Source organism: Piliocolobus tephrosceles, chromosome 2 (genome assembly GCF_002776525.5).
Source record: "Piliocolobus tephrosceles isolate RC106 chromosome 2, ASM277652v3, whole genome shotgun sequence".
NCBI classification, from domain to species: domain Eukaryota; kingdom Metazoa; phylum Chordata; class Mammalia; order Primates; family Cercopithecidae; genus Piliocolobus; species Piliocolobus tephrosceles.
Genome location: NC_045435.1, coordinates 134,273,272 through 134,292,382, shown reverse-complemented (window position 1 = coordinate 134,292,382; position 19,111 = coordinate 134,273,272). Strand labels below are relative to the sequence as shown.

Genomic DNA, 19,111 nt, shown 5'->3' with positions numbered 1-19,111 from the left:
AAATATCCATGAACATAACTTTTCTTTAGGGTTCAGGGTTTGCCCTAACTTAAGCATTTTTAGGGTTGTGTCTCTCTTTCCTTGACCTTTCCCCTTACCCTCTTTTGTCTTTCTCTTTCCTTCTACTTTAATGAAAATTGCTCAAGAAATAATTCTTAAACAAAAATTTAAAATATTAGTATATTTTTATTTAAAATACCTAAATCCATAAATAGAGTCAAAACATTTTCTGTGTAAAAATCTCAGATTCAAGGGCAGGGTAGAAGATTCTTCTGTTAGACTCCAGTTTTCAGATAACAAATTCTAGCCACTTCTTTTTTTTATATCTCTAACATAAGAAAACATCTCTTTTATTTGGGATCTTACTTCTTCTTATCTGTGCATTATTTCCACTTTCACTAACTCCTCCTGCAGGTGAAATATCCTGCAAACCCATTCCTTTGCTCTCATACTGTTAATGTCTACATGGAATGGTTTTCACTTGTCCTCTATTGCAGAGTTGACCTGCAGGCCCTTTGGCAAGCAGTACAGTTCTTTCTCTTTTTTTTTTTAATATACTTTAAGTTCTGGGGTATATGTGCAGAAAGTGCAGGTTTGTTACATAGGTATACACGTGCCATGGTGGCTTGCTGCACCCGTCAACCCATCACTTACATTAGGTATTTCTCTTAACGTTGTCCCTCCCCTAGGCCCCCACTCACCGACAGGCCCTGGTGTGTGATGTTCCCCTCCCTATGTCCATGTGTTCTCATTGTTCAACTCTCACTTATGAGTGAGAACATGCAGTGTTTGGTTTTCTGTTCTTGTGATAGTTTGCTGAGAATGATGGTTCACAGTTTCATCCATGTCCCTGCAAAGAACATGAACTCATCCATCTTTATGGCTGCATAGTATTCCATGGTGTATATGTGCCACATTTTCTTTCATTGATGGGCATTTGTGTTGGTTCCAAGTCTTTGCTATTGTGAATAGTGCTGCAGTAAACATACATGTGCATGTGCCTTTACAGTAGAATGATTTATAATCCTTTGGGCATATACCCAGTAATGGGATTGCTGGGTCAATTGGTATTTCTAGTTTTAGATCCTTGAAGAATCGCCACACTGTCTTCCACAATGGTCAAACTAATTTACACTCCCATAAACAGTGTAAAAGCATTCCTATTTCTCCACATCCTCTCCAGCATCTGTTGTGTCCTGACTTTTTAATGATTGCCGTTTTAACTGGCATGAGATGGTATCTCATTGTGGTTTTAATTTGCATTTCTCTAATGACCAGTGATAATGAGCATTTTTCCATATGTCTGTTGGCTGCATAAATGTCTTCTTTTGAGAAATGTCTGTTCATATCCTTTGCCCACTTTTTGATGGTGTTGTTTGTTTTTTCTTGTACATTTGTTTAAGTTCTTTGCAGATTTTGGATATTAGCCCTTTGTCAGATGGATAGATTGCAAAAATTTTCTCCCATTCTGTAGGTTGTTTGTTCACTCTAATGATAAGTTTCTTTTGCTGTGCAGAAGCTTTTTAGTTTAATTAGATCTCATTTGTAAATTTTGTCTTTTGTTGCCATTTCTTTTGGTGTTTTAGACATGAAGTCTTTGCCCATGCCTAAGCCATGAATAGTATTGCCCAGGTTTTCTTCTAGGATTTTTATGGTCCTAGGTCTTACGTTTAAGTCTTTGATCCATCTTGAGTTGATTTTTGTATAAGGTGTAAATAAAGGGTCCAGTTTCAGTTTTCTGCATATGGCTAGCCAGTTTTCCCAACACCATTTATTAAATAGAGAATCTTTTCCCCATTGCTTGTTTTTGTCAGGTTTGTCAAAGGTCAGATGGTTGTAGATGTGTGGTGTTATTTCTGAGGCCTCTGTTCTGTTCCATTGGTCTATATATCTGTTTTGGTACCAGTACCATGCAGTTTTGCTTACTGTATCCTTGTAGTATAGTTTGAAGTCAGGTAGCATTATGCCTCCAGCTTTGTCCTTCTTGCCCAGGATTATCTTGGCTATGTGGGCTCTTTTTTGGTTCTATATGAAAATTAAAGTAGTTTTTTCCAATTCTGTGAAGAGTAGCTTGATGAGGATAGCATTGACTCTATAAATTACTTTGGGCAGTATGCTCATTTTCATGATGTTCATTCTTCCTGTTGATGAGCACGGAATATTTTTCCATTTGTTTGTGTCCTCTTTTATTTCCTTGAGCAGTGGTTTGTAGTTTGGCTTAAAGAGGTCCTTCACATCCCTTGTAAGTTGTATTACTAGGTATTTTATTCTCTTTGTAGCAATTGTGAATGGGAGTTCACTCATGATTTGGCTCTCTGCTTGTCTGTTGTTGGTGTATAGGAATGCTTGTGATTTTTGCACGTTGATTTTGTATCCTGAGACTTTGCTGAATTTGCTTATCAGCTTAAGGAGATTTTGGGCTGAGACAATGGGGTTTTCTAAATATATAATCATGTCATCTGCAAACAGAGATGATTTGACTTATTTTCTTCCTATTTGAATAACCTTTATTTATTTCTCTTGCCTGATTTTTCTGGCCACAACTTCCAATACTATGTTGAATAGGAGTGGTGAGAGAGGGCATCCTTGTCCTGTGCTGGTTTTCAAAGGGAATGCTTCCAGTTTTTGCCCATTCAGTACAATATTGGCTGTAGGTTTGTCATAGAGATACGTTTCATAGATACTTAGTTTATTGTGAGTTTTTAGCATGACGGGGTGTTGAATTTTGTTGAAGGCCTTTTCTGCATCTATTGAGATAATCATGTGGTTTTTGTGCATTATTTCCACTTTCACTCACTCCTCCTGCAGGTGAAATATCCTTCTAAAAACCCATTCCTTTGCTCTCATACTGTTAATGTCTACATGGAATGTTTTTCACTTGTCCTCTTTTGGAGAGTTGACCTCGGAGGCCCTTTGGCAAGCAGCAGCACAGTTATTTCTCTTTTATTATTTTTTATGAGACAAAGTCTCACTCTCTTGCCCAGGCTGGAGTGCAGCGGCATGATCTCAGCTCACTGCAACCTCTGCCTCCTGGGTTCAAGTGATTCTTCTGCCTCAGCCTCCTAAGTAGCTGGGATTATAGGTGTGTGCCACTATGCTCACCTAATTGTTTTATTTTTGGTAGAGACAGAGTTTCCCCATGTTGGCCAGGCTGGTCTCAAACTCCTGACTTCAGGTGATCCACCTGCCTCGGCCTCCCAAAGTGCTGGGATTACAGATGTGAGACACCGCACCCAGCCTACCACAGTTCATTTTTGTTCAGCAATGATTTATTGAAGGGTTTCTATGTGCCAGACAGTGTGTTTGATGTTGGGGGTATAATAACTAAAAAGACATGGCCTTTGTTATAGGGGCACTCACAGGTCAGTGGATGAACTTTTCCTACTTGACTAACTCTTTTATTTTCTGGTTCCCACACTGGCTCCAAACTAAGCCTTTCTGTCTTTTGCCACTTATATTCAGTTAAGCTCAGAGACATTAGCTGAGAGCAATGTCTGAATACTTTGGAGTTTCCTCTATCATGTCCCTTGGAAATGGGGTGACATGGTTTGACCCTCTGTAGCCACCCAAATCTCATGTTGAATTTCCAGTGTTGGGTGAGGGACCTGGTGGGAGGTGATTGCATTGTGGGTGGGGTTCCCCCTTGTTGTCCTCGTGATAGTGAGTGAGTTATCATGAGATACGATTGTTTAAAAGTATGTGGCACTTCCTTCTTCTTCTCTCTGTCTTTCACTCCACCATGGTAACACATGCTTGCTTCCCCTTCACTTTCTGCCATGATTGTAAGTTTCCTGAGGCCATGCTTCCTGTATAGCCTGCAGAACTGTGAGTCAATTAAAACTCTTCTCTTCATAAATTACCAAGTGTCAGATATTTCTTTATAGCAGTGTGAGAATGGACTAATAAATGAGATTTCCCCTGAAATTTTCTTCCCATAAACATCAGCTTGTTCTAGCAACATTTTAACCCAGCTTCTCTGGCCAGTGTATATTGCAATTGCTTTAATTTTACTCTGCTGGCTTCCAAGTGAGATTATTCTTTTTAATGAAAGGAAGCAGATAATAAATAATAAGTTGACATTTTATAGGGGAAAGGTTTGGTACCTTTCTGCCTTGAGAGCTGAAGAATTGCTGTCTTATTGAAGGACAGGTGGTAGTTAACAATAAAGGTCCTGGAATCAGGTTGCATGGGTTCAAATTGTAACTCTATCCCTAGCTGTGACCTTGGGCCAGTTATTTCAACTCTCTGGGCTTTGCTGTTCTCTTCTCCTAAACTGGGTTAATAACAGGGCCTTCATGTCAGGACTGTTGGGAGGAATAAGTAGGATTTAGAAGAGTCACATAAAATGCTCAGTAATATTATCTATTATTAAAAGCAAGTCCTATTCTTTGATGACCTCAATATGGATTGATTTGAAATTAGCCTAGGATTTAAAATTTGCTATGTTCCTATGTATTAAGATCACCAAAAAATTATTATACAAAGCATAACTTCTAATGACTTCATCTAGTATTTCAATTTGGGAAATATATTCTAAGAAAGTAATTCAAGATGAAGACATACTTAGGTACAGAAATATTAATCATATTAACTATTCAAGAGAGCAAAAAGCCTCTTCTGGATGTAACTTTCACTTACAAATATTACATAAATTTTTTATATTATATAAAATTAGAGAATTTCCACAAATGTATTTGTAATGTCCATTATTTTATTAATAATATATAATAATGTATAACTTATTCAATAAACATTCATTAAAACTATATTTATAAAAATTCTCTAATGGATGGAAAAGACTTATGACAAAACAGGTTAAAAAAGATAATAAGGCCGGGCGCGGTGGCTCAAGCCTGTAATCCCAGCACTTTGGGAGGCCGAGACGGGTGGATCACGAGGTCAGGGGATCGAGACCATCCTGGCTAACATGGTGAAACCCGTCTCTACTAAAAAAGTACAAAAAACTAGCCGGGCGAGGTGGCGGGCGCCTGTAGTCCCAGCTACTCCGGAGGCTGAGGCAGGAGAATGGCGTAAACCCGGGAGGCGGAGCTTGCAGTGAGCTAAGATCCGGCCACCGCACTCCAGCCCGGGCGACAGAGCAAGACTCCGTCTCAAAAAAAAAAAAAAAAAAAAAGATAATAAAATGTGTATATTGTACATGCTAAACTCTGAAAAATAACACACACAGAAGAAGATAATTGCACCAAATTTTTCTGAGCAGTTAACTCTTGATGGGAATACTATGGGTAGTCTTTCTATTTATCTGCATTGAAACAAATTTATTAATTTATAATATGAATGAAAAGTATTTTTAAATGTTAACATGGATAACCCCAAGTTTTATAAAATGGCATTTGAATATTGAAATTCAGTGGGAATTTTAATTATGTTAAGTCGGTAAGAGATTCCTAAAATATTTGAAGGTGGGAGCTGCCTGTTTTTAATAATCTTCTTCACTTAATAAAATGGTTTGTACTCTGTGAACATCTGTTTTGTGATTGTTGACATATCTAGAGATTGGTTGGCTAAATCTTCAGATATCTAAATTTTAGTAATATCAAGCAGAGCAAATGGAAAAATTAAGAGTCCTTAATTATACATCTGAATCTTTTTTCTGGTTCTTTCTTTATTTTTATTTTTTATAAATGAAACTATTGGGTCTGACAAAAATCAGTGCACTATATATTCTGTATTTTTACAAAGCTAGTAGCAGATGTAATGGCAACAAGAGAGAAACCTTGAAGTACTGAGGGAGACAAATGTGAGGATGAAGCCATAAGAGGCGATAGTAAAAGGCCTGAAACTGGTAATTGGTAGCATCCAGGACATTTGGGGGCTGTGCAGTTTCCAAGATCACTGAAAATTCCCTTGGAGAGTGAAAGATACTAGATTTCTGCTTTTGGACCTAGAAAGGGGAGGTAAAGGTTATTTGGCCTGCATCTACTGTAGCATCTCAAGAATAGACTCATCAGCTTTGTCGTCACTGTCTGAGAAGATCCAGGATGACACCTTAATGCAAAATAAGTGGCGTCAGAAGATAGTTAGGAAGCTGCAGAACCACTGCTGGCTTTAACTTCCTTAGGATCCCAGGGTCCTTGTCCTGTGACTCCCCTTCCTTCCTGGAATAGATATTGTCATGTTCAAAGGGTAGAACTGGGACCACCCTGGTTCTGATTTATGTCCACAGCACTGCCTCTATCTTCTCCTGTAAACTGTTCTCTTTTCTTGTGCTTGGGCTTCAAGCTCTCATCTAGAAGGCAGGAGAGCAAACAAAGAATGGTAGAAGAAAACTTCAATTTTGGCAGGAAAACGCACAACAAAGAGATGCTCAAAAAGGATAGCAGATACTCTCTAGATAAATGTGAAGATTTTAATGTGGATTGAATTCTTTCCCCTATTTGTAAAGACATTTTTTCTTCTAAAGTGATTTCTTTTGCTGCTTTCAATTTATCACCATTATTATCAGTATCATTGTCATCATTATCATTGTATAGTGACTTACAGTGGACAAAATACTTTCATATATTATTTTATTTAATCCTTATAATAACCCTATGTAAAGTTATTACTAGTTTTTTACAGTTGAAGAAATCAAAACTTAGAAATGACATGATTTTCTCATGTAAAAAAGTCAAACTCATATGCTTTGACTCTTGTTCATTGGTTTGGTCCTAGAACTGACATACACTATCACATCAATTGTCCCAAATGACAAAATCCTGAGGCTTAAACTGTATTCCCACTAAGGCATGTCCCAAATTATCTAAATCTTCCTTCGGATACTTTGCCAGTCTAATACTCAAGGCTTATAAAACTCAGAGAAGTCTAAGAAGAATGGAAAGAATTCTACTTTTTTTTTGCTTGTGTTAAGGATACTATTTTAATTTATTTGCACTATCCCAAAGTGGCAGTCTTGGCAATATTCTGCTCTGAAGTCTTTCTTATTTTCCATAAATATACAGTTTTCCAAAATGCTTCCACTTTGGTAGCAAAAGAGAAGAAAAATGTTATTTTAGGCCGAGAAACAAAGACTATGAAGGTTATGGGCAAAAAAAAATATGTATCATGCACAGTTCTCCAAATCTTAACATAGGTCCAATAAACATTTCCAGTTCCCAGACTGCCTTTTGGCTCTCATCAAAGAACTCCAAGCCCTGTTTTTAACTCAAAAAGATCTCCTATACCCTGATAATACCCTTGGTATCAGATTTTAAAAACATAGAGCTGTCAAGTGTCAACATTTTGTGGAGAGGGGTCAAATTAGCATTTCCTCCTGAGGATTTGCACCAGTTTTTTCTGTTACTGACTCTGGCACTCAAAGAAAGCAGGGATGTTTGTTATTCCTTAGACCTAGATGAGAAAGAACTCAGCTCTGTTGCTTTCAGGGGATGATAATATTACTTGATGGCAAAAGTGAAAAAGATATGAAAACTCCCAACTTTGCAGGATTTAATTTTTTTCTCCATCTATGTTGTCTCATTCAGTATAATAAAACAAATCTTAGAAGGTTGTTGTCTTTATTAGGGCTGCTAGAACAAAATATCTTAGACAAGATAATTTATGAGTAGCACAAATTTATTGCTCACAGTTCTTAAGGCTGGAAGGTCCAAGATCAAGGCACCTCCAGATTCAGTGTCTGGTGAGGCTTGCTCTCTACTTTAAAGATCGTCCCTTGTTGCCATGTTTATGTCCTCATGTGGCCAGAGAGGCAAACAAGTTCCCTCAGGCCTCTTTTATAAAGGAACTAATCCCATTTATTAGGGTTGAGCTCTCATAACCTAATCAACCCCACAAAGCCTCATCTCTTAATTCTACCACATTGGGGAATAGGCTCAAACGTATGAATTTTGGGGAGACACAAACATTCTGAACATAGCAGTTGTAACAAAATTTAGTAAAACTGTATCAATTTGAGATTTACTGAAACATATTTTTGTAGGATTTTGTGTTTTTGATTCAAACATTTATTGAGTACCTATTCTCTATAAGGCACTGTGGGAGGTTAAAAACATGACTTTTCAACCACGCTCCTCTGGTATAAGCTTTCCCTACACCTACCCCAAGACGATGTAAGATCATAATCTATATGCTTCAGTGGTAGCCAACATTTACCTTGATCATAACAGTCATTCAAAAAGTATTTACTGAAGGCCTTCTAAGTGTCAGACAGTGTGCTAAGATCTTGAGAGCCAGCATCTTCCCTACCAAGCTGTGAGCAACCTGAAGACTGAGATTTAAATGAAAAATATTAATACATTAATTGAAATGATACTGGCTAACTTTCTAGAACAAAAGGGGAAAGTGTAGACCCAGGGAGAGATAGGCACTAGGAGTTCAAGTGGCAGGATATGGTGGGCAATTTCTAGCTTTTTAAAATTTTTTTTGAGACAGAGTCCTGCTCTGTCACCCAGGCTGGAGTGCAATGGCACCATCTTGGCTCACTGCAACCTCCACCTCACGGATTCAAGCGATTCTCTCTTCACAGTCTACAGAGAAGCTGGGATTATAGGTGTGCACCACCACGCCTGGCTAATTTTTGTATTTTCAGTGGAGTCAGGGTTTCGCCACGTTGGCCAGGCTGGTCTCAAACTTCTGACCTCAGGTGATCCACCCACCTTGGCCTCCCAAAGTGCTGGGATTACAGGCATGAGCCGCCACACCTGGCCTCAATTTCTTCCATCTTAAAATTAAACACCTCTCGGGGTTTTAGGTCTTTGCATCCTGACTCAAGATTCTGAGTCCTTCAAGGGAGAATACAATTAGCCTAACTGGAGTCATAGGCCCACCACTTGAATAGTGACACCTGGACTAATAATCCCGCAAAGCCAGCACACACAGCAGTGGAGTGAAAATTCACTCAAGGGGGGGGCGGAGCAAGATGGCCGAATAGGAGCAGCTTCAGTCTCCATCTCCCAGCGCGAGCGACACAGAAGACCTGCGATTTCTGCATTTTCAACTGAGGTACTGGGGTCATCTCACTCGGGAGTGCCGGACAATCGGTGCTGGTCAGCTGCTGCAGCCCGACCAGTGAGAGCTGAAGCAGGGCGAGGCATCGCCTCACCTGGGAAGCGCGAGGGGGAAGGGAGTCCCTTTTCCTAGCCAGGGGAACTGAGACACACAACACCTGGAAAATCGGGTAACTCCCACCCCAATACTGCGCTGTAACACCGGCACACCGGAGATTGTATCCCACACCTGGCCGGGAGGGTCCCACGCCCACGGAGCCTCTCTCCTTGCTAACACAGCAGTCTGCGGCAATCTAACCGCAAGGCAGCAGCGAGGCTGGGGGAGGGGCGCCCGCCATCGCTGAGGCTTAAGTAGGTAACTAAAGCCGCTGGGAAGCTGGAACTGGGTGGAGCTCACAGCAGCTCAAGGAAACCTGCCTGTCTCTGTAGACTGCGCCTCTGGGGACAGGGCTCAGCTAAAGGAGTAGTAGCCTGTGAAACGCGAACGACTCTGTCTGACAGCTTTGAAGAGAGCAGGGGATCTCCCAACACGGAGGTTGAGATCTGAGAAGGGGCAGTCTGCCTGCTCAAGTGGGTCACTGACCCCTGAGTAGCCTAACTGGGAGACATCCCCCACTAGGGGCAGTCTGACACCCCACACCTCACAGGGTGGAGTACACCCCTAAGAGGAAGCTTCCAAAGCAAGAATCAGACAGGTGCACTCGCTGTTCAGCAATATTCTATCTTCTGCAACCTCTGCTGCTGATACCCAGGCAAACAGGGTCTGGAGTGGACCTCAAGCGATCTCCAACAGACCTATAGCTGAGGGTCCTGACAGTCAGAAGGAAACCTATCAAACAGGAAGGACACCTAAATCAAAACCCCATCAGTACGTCACCATCATCAAAGACCAGTGACAGATAAAACCACAAAGATGGGGAAAAAGCAGGGCAGAAAAGCTGGAAATTCAAAAAATAAGAGCGCATCTCCTCCTGCAAAGGAGCACAGCCCATCGCCAGCAACGGATCAAAGCTGGTCAGAGAATGATTTTGATGAGATGAGAGAAGAAGGCTTCAGTCCATCAAAATCCTCAGAGCTAAAGGAGGAATTACGTACCCAGCACAAAGAAACTAAAAATCTTGAAAAAAGAGTGGAAGAATTGACAGCTAGACTAATTAATGCAGAGAAGGTCATAAACGAAATGACAGAGATGAAAACCATGACACGAGAAATACGTGACAAATGCACAAGCTTCAGTAACCGACTCGATCAACTGGAAGAAAGAGTATCAGCGATTGAGGATCAAATGAATGAAATGAAGCGAGAAGAGAAACCAAAAGAAAAAAGAAGAAAAAGAAATGAACAAAGCCTGCAAGAAGTATGGGATTATGTCAAAAGACCAAATCTACGTCTGATTGGGGTGCCTGAAAGTGAGGGGGAAAATGGAACCAAATTGGAAAACACTCTACAGGATATCATCCAGGAGAACTTCCCCAACCTAGCAGGGCAGGCCAACATTCAAATTCAGGAAATACAGAGAACGCCACAAAGATACTCCTCCAGAAGAGCAACTCCAAGACACATAATTGCCAGATTCACCAAAGTTGAAATGAAGGAAAAAATCTTAAGGGCAGCCAGAGAGAAAGGTCGGGTTACCCACAAAGGGAAGCCCATCAGACTGACAGCAGATCTCTCGGCAGAAACTCTACAAGCCAGAAGAGAGTGGGGGCCAATATTCAACGTTCTTAAAGAAAAGAATTTTAAACCCAGAATTTCATATCCAGCCAAACTAAGTTTCATAAGTGAAGGAGAAATAAAATTCTTTACAGATAAGCAAATGCTTAGAGATTTTGTCACCACCAGGCCTGCCTTCCAAGAGACCCTGAAGGAAGCCCTAAACATGGAAAGGAACAACCGGTACCAGCCACTGCAAAAACATGCCAAAATGTAAAGACCATCGAGCCTAGGAAGAAACTGCATCAACTAATGAGCAAAATAACCAGTTAATATCATAATGGCAGGATCAAGATCACACATAACAATATTAACCTTAAATGTAAATGGACTAAATGCTCCAATAAAAAGACACAGACTGGCAAACTGGATAAAGAGTCAAGACCCATCAGTCTGCTGTCTTCAGGAGACCCATCTCACATGCAGAGACATACATAGGCTCAAAATAAAAGGATGGAGGAAGATCTACCAAGCAAATGGAGAACAAAAAAAAGCAGGGGTTGCAATCCTAGTCTCTGATAAAACAGACTTTAAACCATCAAAGATCAAAAGAGACAAAGAAGGCCATTACATAATGGTAAAGGGATCAATTCAACAGGAAGAGCTAACTATCCTAAATATATATGCACCTAATACAGGAGCACCCAGATTCATAAAGCAAGTCCTTAGAGACTTACAAAGAGACTTAGACTCCCATACAATAATAATGGGAGACTTCAACACTCCACTGTCAACATTAGACAGATCAACGAGACAGAAAGTTAACAAGGATATCCAGGAATTGAACTCATCTCTGCACCAAGCGGACCTAATAGATATCTATAGAACTCTCCACCCCAAGTCAACAGAATATACATTCTTCTCAGCACCACATCACACTTATTCCAAAATTGACCACATAATTGGAAGTAAAGCACTCCTCAGCAAATGTAAAAGAACAGAAATTATAACAAACTGTCTCTCTGACCACAGTGCAATCAAACTAGAACTCAGGACTAAGAAACTCAATCAAAACCGCTCAACTACATGGAAACTGAACAACCTGCTCCTGAATGACTACTGGGTACATAACGAAATGAAAGCAGAAATAAAGATGTTCTTTGAATCCAATGAGAACAAAGATACAACATACCAGAATCTCTGGGACACATTTAAAGCAGTATGTAGAGGGAAATTTATAGCACTAAGTGCCCACAAGAGAAAGCAGGAAAGATCTAAAATTGACACTCTAACATCACAATTAAAAGAACTAGAGAGGCAAGAGCAAACACATTCAAAAGCTAGCAGAAGGCAAGAAATAACTAAGATCAGAGCAGAACTGAAGGAGATAGAGACACAAAAAACCCTCCAAAAAATCAATGAATCCAGGAGTTGGTTTTTTGAAAAGATCAACAAAATTGACAGACCGCTAGCAAGATTAATAAAGAAGAAAAGAGAGAGCAATCAAATAGACGCAATAAAAAATGATAAAGGGGCTATCACCACCGACCCCACAGAAATACAAACTACCATCAGAGAATACTATAAACACCTCTACGCAAATCAACTAGAAAATCTAGAAGAAATGGATAATTTCCTGGACGCATACACTCTTCCAAGACTAAACCAGGAAGAAGTTTAAGCCCTGAATAGACCAATAGCAGCCTCTGAAATTGAGGCAACAATTAATAGCCTGCCCACCAAAAAAAGCCCAGGACCAGATGGATTCACAGCTGAATTCTACCAGAGGTACAAGGAGGAGCTGGTACCATTCCTTCTGAAACTATTCCAATCAATAGAAAAAGAGGGAATCCTCCCTAACTCATTTTATGAGGCCAGCATCATCCTGATACCAAAGCCTGGCAGAGACACAACAAAAAAAGAGAATTTTAGACCAATCTCCCTGATGAACATCGATGCAAAAATCCTCAATAAAATACTGGCAAACCGGATTCAGCAGCACATCAAAAAGCTTATCCACCATGATCAAGTGGGCTTCATCCCTGGGATGCAAGGCTGGTTCAACATTCGCAAATCAATCAACGTAATCCAGCATATAAACAGAACCAAAGACAAGAACCACATGATTATCTCAATAGATGCAGAAAAGGCTTTTGACAAAATTCAACAGCCCTTCATGCTAAAAACGCTCAACAAATTCGGTATTGATGGAACGTACCTCAAAATAATAAGAGCTATTTATGACAAACCCACAGCTAATATCATACTGAATGGGCAAAAACTGGAAAAGTTCCCTTTGAAAACTGGCACAAGACAGGGATGCCCTCTCTCACCACTCCTATTCAACATAGTGTTGGAAGTTCTGGCTAGGGCAATCAGGCAAGAGAAAGAAATCAAGGGTATTCAGTTAGGAAAAGAGGAAGTCAAATTGTCCCTGTTTGCAGATGACATGATTGTGTATTTAGAAAACCCCATCGTCTCAGCCCAAAATCTTCTTAAGCTGCTAAGCAACTTCAGCAAAGTCTCAGGATACAAAATTAATGTGCAAAAATCACAAGCATTCTTATACACCAGTAACAGACAAGCAGAGAGCCAAATCAGGAATGAACTTCCATTCACAATTGCTTCAAAGAGAATAAAATACCTAGGAATCCAACTTACAAGGGATGTAAAGGACCTCTTCAAGGAGAACTACAAACCACTGCTCAGTGAAATCAAAGAGGACACAAACAAATGGAAGAACATACCATGCTCATGGATAGGCAGAATCAATATTGTGAAAATGGCCATACTGCCCAAGGTAATTTATAGATTCAATGCCATCCCCATCAAGCTACCAATGAGTTTCTTCACCAAATTGGAAAAAACTGCTTTAAAGTTCATATGGAACCAAAAAAGAGCCCGTATTGCCAAGACAATCCTAAGTCAAAAGGACAAAGCCGGAGGCGTCACGCTACCTGACTTCAAACTATACTACAAGGCTACAGTAACCAAAACAGCATGGTACTGGTACCAAAACAGAGATATAGACCAATGGAACAGAATGGAGCCTTCAGAAATAATGCCACACATCTACAACCATCTGATATTTGACAAACCTGAGAAAAACAAGAAATGGGGAAAGGATTCCCTATTTAATAAATGGTGCTGGGAAAATTGTCTAGCCATAAGTAGAAAGCTGAAACTGGATCCTTTCCTTACTCCTTATACGAAGATTAATTCAAGATGGATTAGAGACTTAAATGTTAGACCTAATACCATAAAAACCCTAGAAGAAAATCTAGGTAGTACCATTCAGGACATAGGCACGGGCAAGGACTTCATGTCTAAAACACCAAAAGCAACGGCAGCAAAAGCCAAAATTGACAAATGGGATCTCATTAAACTAAAGAGCTTCTGCACAGCAAAAGAAACTACCATCAGAGTGAACAGGCAACCTACAGAATGGGAGAAAATTTTTGCAATCTACTCATCTGACAAAGGGCTCATTTCCAGAATCTACAAAGAACTCAAACAAATATACAAGAAACAAACAAACAACCCCATCCAAAAGTGGGGAAAGGATATGAACAGACATTTCTCAAAAGAAGACATTCATACAGCCAACAGACACATGAAAAAATGCTCATCGTCACTGGCCATCAGAGAAATGCAAATCAAAACCACAATGAGATACCATCTCACACCAGTTAGAATGTCAATCATTAAAAAATCAGGAAACAATAGGTGTTGGAGAGGATGTGGAGAAATAGGAACACTTTTACACTGTTGGTGGGATTGTAAACTAGTTCAACCATTATGGAAAACAGTATGGCGATTCCTCAAGGACCTAGAACTAGATGTACCATATGACCCAGCCATCCCACTACTGGGTATATACCCAAAGGATTATAAATTATGCTACTACAAAGACACATGCACACGTATGTTTATCGCGGCACTATTCACAATAGCAAAGACTTGGAATCAACCCAAATGTCCATCAGTGACAGACTGGATTAAGAAAATGTGGCACATATACACCATGGAATACTATGCAGCCATAAAAAAGGATGAGTTTGCGTCCTTTGTAGAGACATGGATGCAGCTGGAAACCATCATTCTTAGCAAATTCTCACAAGAAGAGAAAACCAAACACCGCATGTTCTCACTCATAGGTGGGAACTGAACAATGAGCTCACTTGGACTCGGGAAGGGGAACATCACACACTGGGGCCTATCATGGGGAGGGGGGAGGGGGGAGGGATTGCATTGGGGAGTTATACCTGATATAAATGATGAATTGATGGGTGCTGACGAGTTGATGGGTGCAGCACACCAACATGGCACATGTATACATATGTAACCTGCACGTTATGCACATGTACCCTAGAACTTAAAGTATAATAAAAAATAAAAATAAAAAATAAAAATAAAAAAAAAAAAAGAAAATTCACTCAAGGGATTGAGAAAGTGTTTCCAAATCAAAGAGGAACAGATACAGACAGCTAAAACACAACAAATATACATTGTACATGGCAACACTACACAAAAACCTTTTATGTCTAAGTTCTAGAATTTAAAATGGAAATCCTTACTTTACATTTTCTCCTGCTTCCTGATTCCTCTCATTTACCTCTGGCCTTCATTCAGGAGGAATGTGGAGATAAATGCCCACAAATGCATTGCTGATAATGTTCTACCAAACAAGGTAGATAGACTAAGATTCAGTAAGTCACAGAATTCGAAAACAGGTATTAACACTTTGGGTTCTGTAGTTATCTAAAGGCTATTTGCTTTTTATCTGGGCTGTATTTTGTATTTTTTCCAAGTATAAACTTATTTATTTGTCTGCATAATTCAGAGAAGTGAATTCCTCACCTTAGAGTCCTCATTTTTGTAGGTACTATGAAAGCCACATTACTTAACATTTTTGTCTCAATTTTTCCATCTACAAAACAGGAGCTAGATACAATCATTGTTAATGCTGCCATATTTAATGCTTGTCTAAATATTTATGATATTCAGACATGGTCATGTTTGTTTTCCCTTCAGAAACTTTAACTTTTAGTTAGGTTGGCCCAGGTAAAAAGATGAAGACAGGTCAAGTCTGATTCTGGGGCTTTCTATTCACTGCTCTCTTATTTCTTCATGCTGTTTTTTCACATTTCCATTTTCTCTCTTAGTGAGATAATGAGTGTAAAAAGTGAACTAAATGGTGTTTGGGGATGGTAAGTCTTGAGCATATAGACATTGTATCCTGAGTCCCACTTCTACACAAGTTGCTGAAATCTCACTGTAAATGTCATCACGTTTTCCAGAGCCCAGTATGGCTGGCTGACTTCCAACTATGAGAAATGGCTTTCCGAACATGGGCTGGTGAATCCGGTCTTTCAAGATTTGTGTAGCCTGTGTCTTCTCAGAGCTGAGGATTCAGTCTTTAAGTTCTCAGAAAGAAGAGGGATTCTAGGTCTGTTTACATCATGTAGTACAAACCACATTTGATTATGTGACACATCAGGAATTCATTTAAATCCATAGACAAATCAAGATTCCACACAGTATTACACTCATTTTTTATGATTCTGGAACGTTTTTCTTGTAAATTCAATTACGAGTGATTTTAAAAAATTCCTAAATGGATCTTGTTGTTCCTAGATATTTTGTAATTCCTTGTCTTTCTCTTTTGAGAAAAAATGAAAAACCCTTGCTCCTTTATCCTTAGAATACCCTTCAGGTCCTATTTCTCACTTTCTCTTTTATTGCTTAAGCAACTGATTAGGTTTCTTTAATTAATATCAGGAGCTTCATATCTAGAAAAATATATTTTTTCCAAGTGAGCTCTGGAAATTTCTGGAAAAGAAATAGAATTTCTTTAGATTGACATTTTATAATATTTATGATAGCTCATAACATATTATGAATGTGATAGAATCTCTAACTTTCCTTAGCCTCATAGAAATTTTTTAAAGTATTCATTTAAATGCCTTTGCACCAACATCTGCATTAAATTGCCTTTGAAAATAATGTAAAGTTCTACACATTTAGGAAGATCAAAACAAAGCCATCTTCATAATGATACATAGTGCTGAGCCAGGCTTGGGGGAAATATTAATAGTTACTGAGAACCTACATTTTTGTTTACTTTTTTTTTTTTTAGAGTATTTTTAGGTTCATAGCAAAATTAAAGGGAAGAACATAGATTTCCCATACTCCATGCCCCCACACATGCATAGCTTTCCTTATTATCAACATTCTTTACCAGGGTGGTACATTTGTTGCAATTGATGAACCTACGTTGACGCATCATAATCACTCAAAGTCTGTAGTGTACATTACGGTTTGTTCTTGGTGTTGTACATTCTATGTGTTTAGACAAATGTAAATATGAAGATACATATGCATAATTACAGTACCATATGGAGTATTTTCACTGCCCTTAAAATCATCTGTGCTCCATATATTCATTTCTTCCTTTCTACAATCCCTGGCAACCACTGATCTTTTAGTCTACATAGTTTTGCCTTTCCAGAAGATTGTGTTGGAATCATACAGCATATAGATTTTTCAGATTGACATCTTTCACTTAATAATATGTACTTAATATAATATATGTAATATGCATTCCTCCATATCTTTGTAGCTCATTTTTTTTAGCACTGAGTAATATTCTAATGTCTGAGTGTACCACAGTTTATTAATTTATTCATCCACTGAAGATATCTTGATTGTTTCCAAATTTTGGCAACTATGAATAAAGCTATTATAAACATTCATGTGCATTTGCATGTGTGTGGTGTGTGTGGACATAACTTTCCAACTCCTTTGCGTAAATGCCAAGAAATGCATTTGCTAAGTTCTCTGGTAAGAGTATGTTCAGTTTTGTAGAAACTGCCAAACTCTCTTCAACAGTAGCTATACCATTTTTGCATCCCCACCGCAATGAATGAAAGTTCCTGTTGCTTGGTCTCCTTGTCAACATTTTGTGTTATTGGTGTTCCAGATTTTGGACAGTCTAATATGTGTGTAATGGTATCTCATTGTTTAATTTGCATTTCTCTGATGACATATGAAGCAAAGCATCTTTTCACATGCTTATTTGCATTCATGTTTTTTCTTGGTGAGGTATCTGAGTCTTTGGTCCAGTTTTAAAGGTTGTGTGTTTTCTTATTCTTGAGTTTCAAGGGTTTTTGTATATTTTAGATATCAACCCTTTATCAGATGTGTCTTTCACAAATATTTTCTCCAGTCTGTGACTTCTCTTCCCATTCGCTTGAAATTGTCTTTCACAGAGGAGTTTTTAATTTTAATGAAGTCCTCTTATCAATTATTTCCATCATGGATGGTGATTTTGATGTTTTATCTAAAAAGTCACTGTTACACCCAAGGTCATCTAGTTTCTCTCTTATGTTATATTCTAGTAGTTTTCTAGTTTTGTGGTTAAAATTTAGGTGTAAGATTCATATTAAGTTGATTTTTCTGAAGGGTGTAAGATTTCTGTGTAAATTTTTATTATTTATTTATTTATTTGCAGCTGGATGTCCAGTTATTCCAGCATCATTTGTTGAAAAGAGTATCTTTTATCCATTACATTGTTCTTTTGACAAAGATCAGTTGACTGTATTTATGTGAGTCTGTTTCTGGGATCTCTACTCTGTTCTATTGATCTATTTGTATATTCTTTCACCAATATCACACAATAACACACAGTGTTGATTACTGTAGCTTTGTAGTAAGTTTTAAAGTCAGGTAGTGCCAGTCTCTAACTTTGTTCTTTTCTTCGATGTCATGTTGACTATTCTAGATTTTTTTCGTGCCCCCATAAACTTTAGCATCAATTTGTCAATATCCACAAAGTAACTTTGATTTTCATTGTAGTTATCTTAAATCTATAGACCAAGTTGGGAAGAATTGACATCTTGAAAATGTTGATACTTTCTATCCATGAATATGGAATATCTCTCCATTTATTTAGTTCTTCTTTGATAGCTTTCATTAGAATTTTGCAGGTTCCCTCATATAAATCTTGTACATATTTTGTAAGATTTATACTTAAGTACTTTCTGGGGTGTGCTAATGTAAATATTATTGTGTTTTTAATTTCAAAGTCCCCTTGTTCATTGCTGGTATATGGAAAAGTTATTGACTATTTATATATTCATTTTTTTGGATACAGGGTCTTGCTCTATGGTCCATGCTGGAGTTGAGTGGTGTGGTGCAATCTCAGCTCACTGCAACCCCTGCATCTTGGGCTCAGGTGATCCTCCCACCTCAACCTCTCGAGTAGCTGGGACTACAAGCAGGCACCACCACACCTGGCAATTTTTTCTAATTTTTTCTTTTTTTTTTCTTTTTTAGTAGAGACAGGGTTTCTCCATGTTGACTAGGTTAGTCTCCAACTCCTAGGCTCAAGCAATCTGCTCACCTTGGTCTCCCAAAATGCTGGAATTGCAGGTATGAGCCAGCATACCTGACCGCTATTGACTTTTTTACATTAACTTTGTATCCTGGAG

At 38.8% G+C, this 19,111-nt stretch overlaps 1 protein-coding gene across 22 annotated transcripts in view; it reads left to right on the top strand.

Moving 5' to 3' along the window:
* LOC111526523 overlaps nt 1-19,111 on the top strand; it is a 110,918-nt gene that overhangs the window by 71,319 nt on the left and 20,488 nt on the right. The window lies entirely within an intron of this gene.